Here is an 11,678-nt window from a genome sequence, read left to right on the forward strand (position 1 = left end):
TCAATGTCATCTGTCTGTGAAACACCATGTACACTGGGAATGATGTATAAATAATAAGCATATTGTACAAGTAGTCTGTTGCAAACTGGGTCAGGCTCCCAGGTGGTGTGAATGAAGGCTGTTTGACTGAAGTCTGCTGAAGCCAGGTCTCCCAGCAGTTGAAAATCAATATGAATCCATTAAAGTCATAGAAGAGATAGATTCAATAGGTCTTTAAAGCTCATTCCATGATGGTCCATCCTTGATGCATTTGCAACACTGTGCCCTTCTATTATCTTTTCTATTATTTCTACTTCAATGCATAGTTTTGCCTAAGCAGGTGAGATCTGTATTTTCGATCTGTTCTCAGCCTCAGCTCTTGCCTGGAACATCCATTGCAAAGGCTGTAAAAGTACAAAATCTGTGTTATGAAATAGAATGAAGTTATATTTTCAGTACATCCATTTTCACACAAAAAAATAACCGCTGATGAACTAAAACTTCAGTTATGCACTTGGCTACATACATATATGTCTTCTTTCCACATAGTATGCATGCATGCAATATGTAATTGTATTTATTTATTTATTCATTTTCTACATGTAGATTTCTGTCAGTTGCAGTATAGCCACTCTGCTAAACCACTGGCAGTGTGGTTTCCTGAACAAGATCTGCTTGTTTGGTTAGCTTTTTAAATGTTGTTAAGGTAGCCACAATCTTCACCCCCTTTCTATGCAAGCATCAGTGATGCCACTTAATTCTTGCTGGAGCTGGCCTGGCAACTTTTGACATGCAGTAATTATGCTCTTTTACTTGAACTAGCAAGACTGGGAAATTAAACTGCCCTTTCTATCAGTATTCCTGGAGTGGATCCTGGCAGAACGTACAAAACAACAGCTCAGAGCTCAGCTGTTAGTTCTGGAGTGCCATGAGGAAATGCAAATAGGCTATCAAAGAAGCTCAAATAGAACAACAACTTGGAAAGAAGGCAGTTTGTTAATGTGACTTAATTGGGCAATGAAAAATCAGGTTCTGTAAATTATTGTCAGAGACGAGGGGGAAGAGGGCAGTGGTTTAATTTGTACTCCATCATTTTTATTCAGTTTCCTACTCTAAAAAGTTATCCTGAGAGTCAAAGCCTCAAAACTATGAGAAACACATCCCAGTGGTACAATCAGTGTATTTGGTAATAACCTGCCATGTCCCTGTTTCATAGCAGGAAATGTTCCTCTCAAGACCTGTCGTGGCCTGGTTGTGCTGTTAAGGGTGTGCCCTGCTGACAGTTGGCCAAGCCTTCTGAAGGCTTTTCCTTCACAGACTGTATTTTGCCAAACTGAAGGCAAAAGAAGGGCTTTGCGACAGATAGTATTTATGGATTTTGTTCTGAGGAAAGCCTGCACATGAACTATGACTGATTGCAACAGAGCAACTGCACAGAGAGGCTTGGACTGGCTGGCTAAGAAACAAGTAATCTGAACCACTACATTTTCAGAGTTAAGTGACTCTAGAATTTGAACATCTTAAAGCTCTCATCACACTAGTGTTTACATGCATTAAGGTGACCTGAGATGGCTGAGCCTCAGGCATGCGACTGCTACTTTTATTTATGGAGCAGTCCCAGTGGACACAGTGCTTTGTTAAATATTTAAAGATGCTCCTTGTCCCAAAGTGCTTTAAGTCTGAGATTTTCATAGATTCATAGAGCTTAAGCCCAAACAGGACCATTAGGTCATTTTTTTCTGATCTCCTGTGTGACACAGAGCAAAAATTCTCACTCAGTAACTGCTACTCTGTCATGGTGCTAAGGTAGCACAGATGTCTTAGCAAGACATCACAATTTTATTTAAATACATTGAACAGTAGAAAATGTAGTACATGACTTGGTAGATTGTTCTAGGGACTCATTACCCTTCCTGTGAAAACACATGTTTCAAGTATCCTGAAACAGACTAGCTTTACAAAAAAGCCAGGTCTCTAAATAATAATAATAGGCTGACCTGTTAAACATGATGGAGGGAAAGACTCCAGAGGAGTTCTGGAATAAGCCTCAAACACAACTTTGTAAAATCTTGAGGCTGAATTTCAGGAGAACAAACTTTCCCTTACTTGCTTAGAGGTCTGTAATGGGCTGGACACCTCATGTTCCACCTAAAACTCCCCTAAGCAGTTATGTGCTTCCCTGTGCTATGTCTGTTCCTAGAAATGGTGCTTTTGTGGCTGAGCAGATCAGCTGGGCACACTTACCCTGCCTGAGGCCAGCTTAGAAGCTGAAAATCCCAACAGTTAGTCAGGTATGGAGTGTCCTCATGCCACAGGCAGCTCTGTCCTGTTAAAAAAACAGATGGCAGTGGCAGCTTTTAGTGCATATCAATTTAGCTTCTCTGGTTTTCAAGCCTTTACTGATGAAGTATCAGCTATGGGACTGAGCCAACGCCCTAGGAGGTTTCTATATGAATGGTGAGAATGCTATAAACTCAGGCACACTGACACTTTTAAAACAAAACGCTAAAACTGTGAAGTTGTGATGAAAACAGATGATAAATGATTTAGGGTCTGTGTTACTTCTCAGGAGGACACAGAATCGCGGGCAGCATTGGCAGAAAAGGAAATTTCATCCACAGTAATAAAGCATCTGTATCTTTGTGTACCAGTGAGTTGAGTGGCAAGTATCTCTCAGAGCCATGCCAGTGTAATAAAGCTAATATATCAACTTAAGAGAGATGATAAGCTCTTTGGAAATAACTGTGTAGTTGGCAAGCAATAGCTTTTACTCATTATATTACAGAGAAATAAAACTGGGTTTTGTTTTTTTTTGTTTTTTTTTCTCCCTGCTGTGGTGCATTTAAGAAATTAAATGCAGAAATATTCTCCTATTGCACTATTAGGTTGGAAAAATCATGACTGCAAGTGGGAACACATTCCAGAAGTGAAGGTTTCTCCCACTTCTTTACTGTGGTTAGATTGCTCACCTATTGTATTTCCAACAAATATTGCTGGACTAAGGCTCACATGTAAGGAATTTCTTGACAATACCTTTTTTACCTTTTTTTTTTTTTTTTAGGAAACCTCTGTGTTTGTGCATATTTGGGCTGCATATTTCTCCCCAAGAAGAAGAAAGTTACTCTCTAGTTGAATCTGCTGCTGCTCGTAGAGGACTGTTTCTGAGCTTTCAGCCAGATCATTGTTTCACATGTGTCTTTGCTATCAGTCTTTTATAGCTGTGTACACAGCACTTTTTAAAGTCCCATATAAAAAGCAAACAAATGTATGTTACTTTTAAATACTGAGTAAGTCTGTAATAGCATGCTGCCAGAGCAATTGCATCAATCTCCTGCAGGCAAACAGGGAAGCTGAATTTGGAAGTTTATTGAGTCTTTGCAAACCAGCCATTCCCATTTTGTGTACTTCATAGCTGTTCAGTGGGAAGCTTATGACAAGGCTCTGGCCTTTGTTTTCCAGAACCAGGATTTTCTGCTTCCATCTTACCCAGGCAGCCATAGGCTGCTGCTTTCTCACCTCCTGACAACCTGGTCTCCTTGCCATAACTAGCACTAGTGTGTATAATGATTCCAGAAATTGACTGACAGAATCATGCTAAGATTGTGTTTGAACTGTCAGGTGGGGCTAGGAAGAGAACTATATATATATTCCAGTACTTGGAACTTTCACCTTAAAAATCGGGCTGACAGGCAGCCAGCCACCTGCCTGCTTTAACACTAGAGGGAGGCATAGCCTAGAAGAAATTGCAAAGGCTTCTAAAATAGCACAATTTAGAACGATTTATGTGTCTTGGAAGGGAACAAAACACTGATTTCTTTTTAAAGCCTCTGTTTTTATTGGAATACATTATGGGAGGCCTCATTTGTTGCCCAGAATGCTTTTGGCCAGAGTGAAATTCAACCTTCCTGATGAGGCGGGCAGATTCAGCTTGTGCTGCTCTGCTTTGTCTTAGCTCTGTTCTCCTGGGACAACCTTATGCACAGGGCCTGGAGGTAGTTCAGCCTCTATAAATAGCTTATTGCTGAATGCTTATGTGAGCAGATTTGGAAGGCTGTGCCAAAGGATGAAGAGTTGTGTTGTTTTAGTTCACTTTAGACTGACAGACTCAAAAGATTTCCCTATCTGGCCTCAGTTTGTACTCAAAGCACAGGCCAGGAAGATGAAATGTCAGTGCCTCACTCTGTATTTATTTCTCCATAATTGCAAGCCTATAAGCAAAATAATAGTGATTGACTTAATGATGGTGGCTATATAGGGATGGTTGTGGTCCCTGAGGAGGCTTTCTTTCTCCCCCATTACCCCATTATCTTCTCTTGCAGCATGGATCCTGTACCCTATAAGGGGTAGATAATGCATAGTTCCACCATTCATGGTAAGACTGCTTCCAGGCCTGTAAACTGTATTTTGCTAGGTTGCACAAAAAGACCATAGAAAAATGTGAATAGTTGTTTAAGAGCCTCACAACAGCTGATAATAACTTGGAGTTGTATAAAGCATTTATTGTACTGAACAGAGAATGGGAAGTTACATTTCTAAAGTAAGGATCAGGTAGTGGAAAATTCTCCAAGTTACTTCCAGCGAAGGAGGAGAGGGGGTATGATTACCTGTGTTTACCTGTTCTTTCCTCCACTCCTTATTGTCAGGAGTCGAGGTGGTTCATTGAGAAGGGAAGTGGTGTGGGAGAAACAGCCCAGGAGCTCTGGATGTCCTGCCTAAATCTTTCAATGAGCTTTGTTCAATTGAAATGCTTATTTCTTCTTCTCCTAGGCTTATATTTGCCTTGCCTTAGCTACACCTAGCAGAGAAAGGGGTGAAGAATGTGCTTTGAGGCAGTCATTTCCAGTCAGGTAGGAGGGATGAAACACCGCTGAGGGAGCAAGATGGACAGATATGGGATGTGTAGATGGAGACAGAAACAGATGTCAGAAGGAAATGTGTAGAGGGAGACTGGAGAGGAAAGAACAGATGTGAAGAGTGAGAGTAGGTCTGTCTGTTATGAAATCTGGGGCCAAGAATTAATTGCTGAGCAGGATGGTGCAGAGGTATATGTGTGACTGTTTTGAGTGGCTGCATTGCGTGTACATAAATCTTTGAATATGAGTTATAGCACATGCGCTGATGGGCCCAGGTGCTCTAGGATCACTGTGATGAAGCTCTTGAGAGATAGAAGGTCTGTTGTCAGCAGGTGGAACTTACAGACTCTTCAAATGAATGACAGGAATTTAAAATAATAAAATGTGTAAGCTGCAGCTATCAAGACCTGGTTAAAGTCACTTAAGCTGTTCCATGGATTTATCCTTCAACAAGTTTCAGATAGTGCCTTTTGTCTTTTTGGCAACACTTAAAATGTCCTGAGTCTCTGCTGAAGTGGGACTTGGTCCACTGTTCTTACTGCATCATGCTGCTCCAGCTAAGCTATTTACTGCTTCTAATAAAGGAACTTTCGCAGTGTCTGTCTGCAGATTTCATTGAATCCCTTGGACACCTCATCATCTGTGATTCTCACCAAAGGCCTTGAGATATGTTTTGTTAAAGAGCTAAAAGAAAATTGTGCTGGGAAAGCTGCTGATGTGGTTCCTTTTGCCTTTCAGAGCAAAAGCCTGCAGACCTGTAGTTATTATAGCAGATCTCTGTTTAGAGTAAGGAAGATTTCTCAAGGTGCTGTTTAAGACTTCCTGGTTTGTGCTGCAAATTGTTAATCAGTCCATGACAGCATAAATAAAATTAAAGGGTTTAATTAAAACTAATGAATGAGTGAATGGAGAATACACAGCATGTTCCACTTGCAGAGTGCTGGTGCTGTGAATAATTAAAATGTCACAAAGCAGGAGATGTCTTAGTAAAAATGTTGGAGCTGCAAAAATAGAGGCCCCTGAACTTTGATAGTTTGGGAAGGTTTTGCTCTTTAAATTGTTTAAAATCAGTTTATATAAGCTAGGGGAAAGATACAAAAATATATACAACTCTGATTTTTTTTATGATGAACTAAAAGTGGAAGTTTGGTGCCATGCAAACTCCACTGCATTTTGGATCAGTTTGCACATCTGAAGATCTGTTTTCGTACTGTATTATCATACCAGTATCACCCAGATTAGTTTCTTCTTTTGAATCATGTGGCTGTATTCTTGCAAAGTAAACCTATTACAGGCTATTATGTTGTTACTTGTTAATGCTCTGTTTACTAAAAGTACAAGCATTCATTTGATTTAAACCCAAACCTGAACTACAGCCTGAACTGGATCTGCCTTTGGCTTGGGTTTGGTGTATGTGACATGGTCAAGTAACAGGCCAAGAAAATAATTTAGCTGGATTGTTTTAAATAGATCCAGGGGGCATGAGGTGGGAGTTAGTAAAATGAGAACAAGAGGCTGATCAGACTGCTGTGAATCTTGGGATTACAGGTTAGACCCATAATATCAGTTCTAGGACTAACAGAGAGACATCTTCCATGTTGCTGCTTTACAGTGGCTTGCTATTTTCTGGGGTACGATGTGTTTGATACTACGCCTTTGTGACCTATTCCAAGTTTGGTGTTCCCCTTCTCATCAGCTCTGGACTTTTCCCCAGATCTCCTGACCCTATGACACCTTTTGAGGCAAACAGCCTGTTGGAGGATGAAATAGGATCTGGATAAATGTCCTGGCTACTGACATTACTGATGAAATAGTAAGGCCCCTGCAGCCTGCTTTCTGTATCATCATGACCCAAGGTGAGCATCAGTGAGGGACCTTACTCAGTAGAGGGGTTTAACTACATGTGTTGGGAGCTTTAAAAGGTACCATACCTCCATCAAGTGCCTCTAGAGGCCATGATCTAATGGTAGGCAAGTTGGAGCAGGGTGAAAAGGTGAAGATCATCTATGAGGTAAGTGACTATGCTGTTGTATAATCCTAGCTCCATATTGTGTAATGTCTTTAGATGGCTGAGTGAATAAATTTACCTTGAGAATTTCCACCAGTTTAGCCTGGTAGGTGAAGACTAGAAGAACAGTGGAGCTTCCAGGTGGCACCATGGAATCTTCCATGTCTAAACTGGGTATACAAAGCCTCAGCACTACAGATATAAACAATATATTGCCCCTCAAAGCTTGGTTGTCTGTTTAGTGGAAGATCAGACTAGATTACGATAATGGTCCCTCTGAGCCTTAAACATTTATAAAGGAATGAGTAGACTTTGCCAGGAACTTAAATGATTTCTGAATGTTGCATTAAATACTGTTCAAAAGTATGGCATAACCCTAATGTATTTTCCGTTGGCTTAATTCTTTGGCATTATGAATATTGTGGAAAAAAGGTATCTCAAAAATGCATATCTCTCAGGAGAAAGCTTTTGAAGGATATGGAGTTTTGTGCTGAAAATTTTCACTTTCCGTATATGTTTTTGGCTTATTTTGGTCCAAATTTGAAATATTTTGGAAGCAGAACGTTGAGAGTCTACGTAAAAAAAACCTTAGTTCTCCCTGCACCTCACTTTGGGTGTGTTTCAATTGGGGGAAGTTGTACTGAAGAACACGTGGACCTTTCAATATGCCACAAATCCCAAGTATCTATGTGTTATCAAATCAGACTAGGCTTTCTGGCTCGCCCTATAGCATTAGAGGCCTTGGTTACCCAGAAAAAATAATAATTATTAAGCAACAATTGGAGTTAATTAGGTATGGTCAATTCCTCAAATAAATGATGCTGATTTTTGTGAATTCGTAGACTTCCATGGTTACATTAATAATTAACTACAAATTAAAAATAGTCACAAGTGTAACTGAGAAAATATCTTACCACTGGTTACTTTATGATTCAGTTTCAATTAAAGGGTTTGGTACTCATTTTCAATCAACTGGGGCTTGTAAGCTGCTCTTGGTGACATCACTGTAAATCTGGGGTGAGGTTCTTATGAAGTCAATGGCATTACTCCAGATTTACATAGACCTTGCCAAAAGTAAAATAGTGTCCATCGACTAAAGCATTCCCTTATCTTCAAAGGGAATTGGTTTCATCTGTAATAAAATATCTCAGGGCAGCCTAGGCTAAGCCTAGTTATTTGGCTTCACTGAGGCTCTTTGTTGAATCTTTTCAGATTTGAACCTCAAAGGTTGAAATCCATAAGCAACCTTCTATAGACTTCACTGGAACAGATCCAGGCTCTCTAGAGCCGCTGCTAAGAGGGTTTTCATTACAGCAAGATACAGTTACGTTTGCAAAAATTTGCTGGCCTTTTCTTGCATATAAAACCTTGTATTTGCTAAATTCCAGAAGCTAAAATGTGATTATAATGTGATTATAATGCAGCTAGAAAGAGAAAGGGATCTGTTTATCTGTTTTGCAAGGGATAGTTCCAATTAGATATATTCTGTTGTAAATATCAGCACAATATTTTTTTCTGAATGTGGATCACTCAGTTACCTCATTAGTTAATTTCTTAGTTACCTGTGAAGTGATCAAAAGCCAAAACTTCAGATCAAGATTCCTCAGTGAACAGTCCCATGTTTTTAACTTAGACTCGTTTAATGCTTGGTACATGGTAGGGCATACGGTGTATGCTACAAAAGCAATACCTTTTGTATATACCTAAACAAACGTATTGCTCTGCTTTCCTTCAGGGCACATACAAGGAACCATTAGCCAGTAAATTGTCCATTAAAATATCTTTGCTCAGTGCGTTCAGGATGTTGGCACACCTTTTTCCAATTCCTGTATATTGCTGCAAGAATAATGTAAAGCGGATCTAGGACTGGTTTACAGAACCCAAGATTTTTATCTTATGCATTATTCGCATCCTTTCTGCGTAAGGGAATTGTGGCATGATGCAGCCTTTCTCCTACCTTCAGGTAGCCTGGTTGATACTCCTGGAAGCATCTTCCTTACTGTACGGGTATCACTGCTGTTGGCATGTGTAGGGAAAACAGTGCTCCCAGAACTGCTGGATAAGAGTAAATAGCAGCATGATGCAAAGGAAAGGCTGGAGAAAAGCCATCTGGGTGTAGGCTGCTGACACCAATATGGATTTGCCAGCATTCAGTATGCTTTCACGTTGTTCTCAGGAGTGGTCCTAGCAAATTGTCGTGGAAGAGTCCACAGGCTGATCTAGCAGTTCTAGCAGTTTATAGCTCCTGCATCAGAAGGAAGCTTGGAAGACGTTTTTCAGCATATCCATGAACAACCATGTCAGGAAGAGGGGATTTATCCTTTGATTGAATGGGATCCACCCTAGACCTCTCACTGTTAGGGAAACCTTTGTGTTCTCAGAGTATTTTGGGTGAAGATACATGTTTTGCAGCCCTTCTCCCTGTGTAGTATCTGGGGACAGCATTCATGTATAACCAGAAGTATTGTGACAAAAAAAATAAAATAAAATAATTAAAATATCAAAAAAGAACTTTGTGACAGCTAAATTTATTAGTTAGGTCAGCCTAAAGTAACATCACAAACCCTGTATTGTGGGTCACATACAACTGCGATACACCCAAACCTGGGACAGTATCGTGTATTTATTCATCATCCAGATACATCTAAATTAGATGATGTATCTTAGATTTTAGATTGATATATCTGGATAAAAAGAGCAGTAAGGAAAGTAAAACACTGGGGCAGGAGTCCAAAGGGGCTCAGAAGTCTCTATCCCTAGTATGTAATTGGAATTGCCTTTGTTGTGTCTTGGGTATTGCTGCTCACAGTATTAATCTGATTTTAGACTGTTTATGCCAGCAGGCCATGGAGTCATGCAGCTTTAAATCATCTCAGTTATCTAGGGTAGGATCAATACCTAATTCTATAAAGAAATCCTCTTAAAAAGGACAGGAGACCAAAACTAGGATTGATAGAGCCCTGCAGTGTACACCTCCAATTGCACGTCAGAGTGTTGTCAGTTTCCCTGATACAATTTACACTGCATCAAAAAACACAAACCTCAGCAAGTACAGAAAGTGAAAGCAGTTTTGAAATGATCTGTGCTAGAGCAATTCCCTCCACAATAGGTCTAAGCTTACCCAAACTGATGCTTTTTACACAAATGATTATAAATAGAAGCCAAAATTTCGTCAGACCAATAGTGCAAACTTAACATATAGGCCCCTTGGTGTCATTTGAAGAAAATTAATGCAGAGGGCCAAAGAGACAGAGTCTGCAATATGTAATGCTCCGGAGACATAGCTGAGATTTTGTTCCTAGTGTAGCAGAAATAAATGCTCTTGTCAAATCATAGGGGAGAAATAAGACGTGCATAAGTAAGATTAATCAGTAAAGCCAGTGTCTATCTCATGAGTTATATCTGACATCAAAAAGGCCAAGGTTGTTGTATGTTAAATTTGTGCTACTACAGGAAAGGAAAAATAACAAATAATCTCCTGTGCAAATTGTGCTGTAGATTTGGAGAATGTGCAAGCCCCAGTGAGAATGGGGCAGGGGAAGAAGGAGGGGGGCCTCCTTTTTTCTCTCTCAATAGAAAACAAAGTATGAAATCATGACCCAAGCAAAATGAGTGACAATGCTCCTGTGGTCCTTAGTGGGGCCAGGTCCTGCCCATGATTTGTGCATACTGGGTTACAGTGGAAGAGCTGAATTTCTCAGGCTTTACTTAGGTAAACTCTCAGAGAACTAAGTGGGAGTGACAGCTGGCCAAAGAACCTGATTCTCTCTGCTAAAGTGATAGATATGTTAAATCAGAGGCAAGGGAATTTTTTCCTCAGTGAGGGTCAAATAGGCTTTTCCTATACTTCTGTGATCCACCATAGTGCAGTTGAATAATGAGGGGACCAGGGCAAGTAGTGGCTGCCAGTGCAGAGCTGTGGTCCCAGGCTGTAGGTCCCCTGCTCACCTCTTCTTCCATGCAGTATCTGCAAGAGGGACCTGATGCAGCAGTACCTCTTCCCTGTGTGCTCACCAGTGATGGCCTGATATGTGCTGCTTTGTCTCCTTTTGCAGCAAACCACTGGGCTAGCTGTCTGCCCTTTCTGCAAGGAGAGGGAGGTCGGGAAGCAGAAGTGCTGAGTTTCTGCAACATTGTTCTCTGTTTTACTCCTAGATTCCTGGCACAGTTGAACCTTGTGATGCACTGGGCATAGTTTTGCGCTGCACGAAAAATTGACTCTTGGCAGGGTCTGGGGGAAAACATATCAACAGAACTCAAAGGTGGGTTTTTTCAGGACATGGGGCACAGATACCTAGTTTTGTTTTTTTAAAGACAAGTGTGTTGAAGCAGGCAAACGAAGCCCTTTACTGTTCTTTTTCCTGCTGGTCCTGTCCCCAGCAGTTTTCTGGGTCTTACTCTAGAGCTCAGTGGACCTTTCAGGCCCAAGTCACCCTCACTGTTAGCAAGGGAAGAGAGCAGTGCTTTCAGTATATCAGAGATGACGAAGTCAATGGAAGGATTGCACCTCCTCTTGGAGAATATCATTTCTTGCTTCTGTCCATGTTACGCAGCTCAGTTAATGCTCCCGCATGGGCCCAAGCCTTCAAGGCACAGTATGTCTCTGCTAGTTTTGTGGCAGTGATTGTCTAAGCCGGTTCCCCTAGGACTGAAATAAGAGACCTCCTGTGCTGAAAACACTTTGGTCTCTTCAGACTGAGCTAAAGTGGGCTCTGTAATTAAGGTTTGTAATGGGCTTACGTCCTCAGGGAAATGACCACAGGGCTCAGGAGAGGGTGAGAACAAAGACTGGGGAGTGGCCTGTAGGAAATGGCCACACAGGTATCGGGTGTTGGAAA

At 40.9% G+C, this 11,678-nt stretch overlaps 1 long non-coding RNA gene across 1 annotated transcript; it reads left to right on the top strand.

The window, feature by feature from the left end:
- Window positions 1-6,556: 6,556 nt before the first annotated feature.
- On the top strand, window positions 6,557-9,254 carry LOC133215115 (uncharacterized). Its single transcript, XR_009726316.1, has 3 exons — window positions 6,557-6,843; window positions 6,938-7,014; window positions 9,017-9,254. It is a non-coding gene; the product is annotated as an uncharacterized LOC133215115 (long non-coding RNA).
- Window positions 9,255-11,678: the final 2,424 nt, after the last annotated feature.

This window comes from Neopsephotus bourkii, unplaced genomic scaffold (genome assembly GCF_033783945.1).
Source record: "Neopsephotus bourkii isolate Nb327-2 ecotype Australia unplaced genomic scaffold, CSIRO-AGI_Nbou_v1 NB_951, whole genome shotgun sequence".
NCBI classification, from domain to species: Eukaryota; Metazoa; Chordata; class Aves; order Psittaciformes; family Psittacidae; genus Neopsephotus; species Neopsephotus bourkii.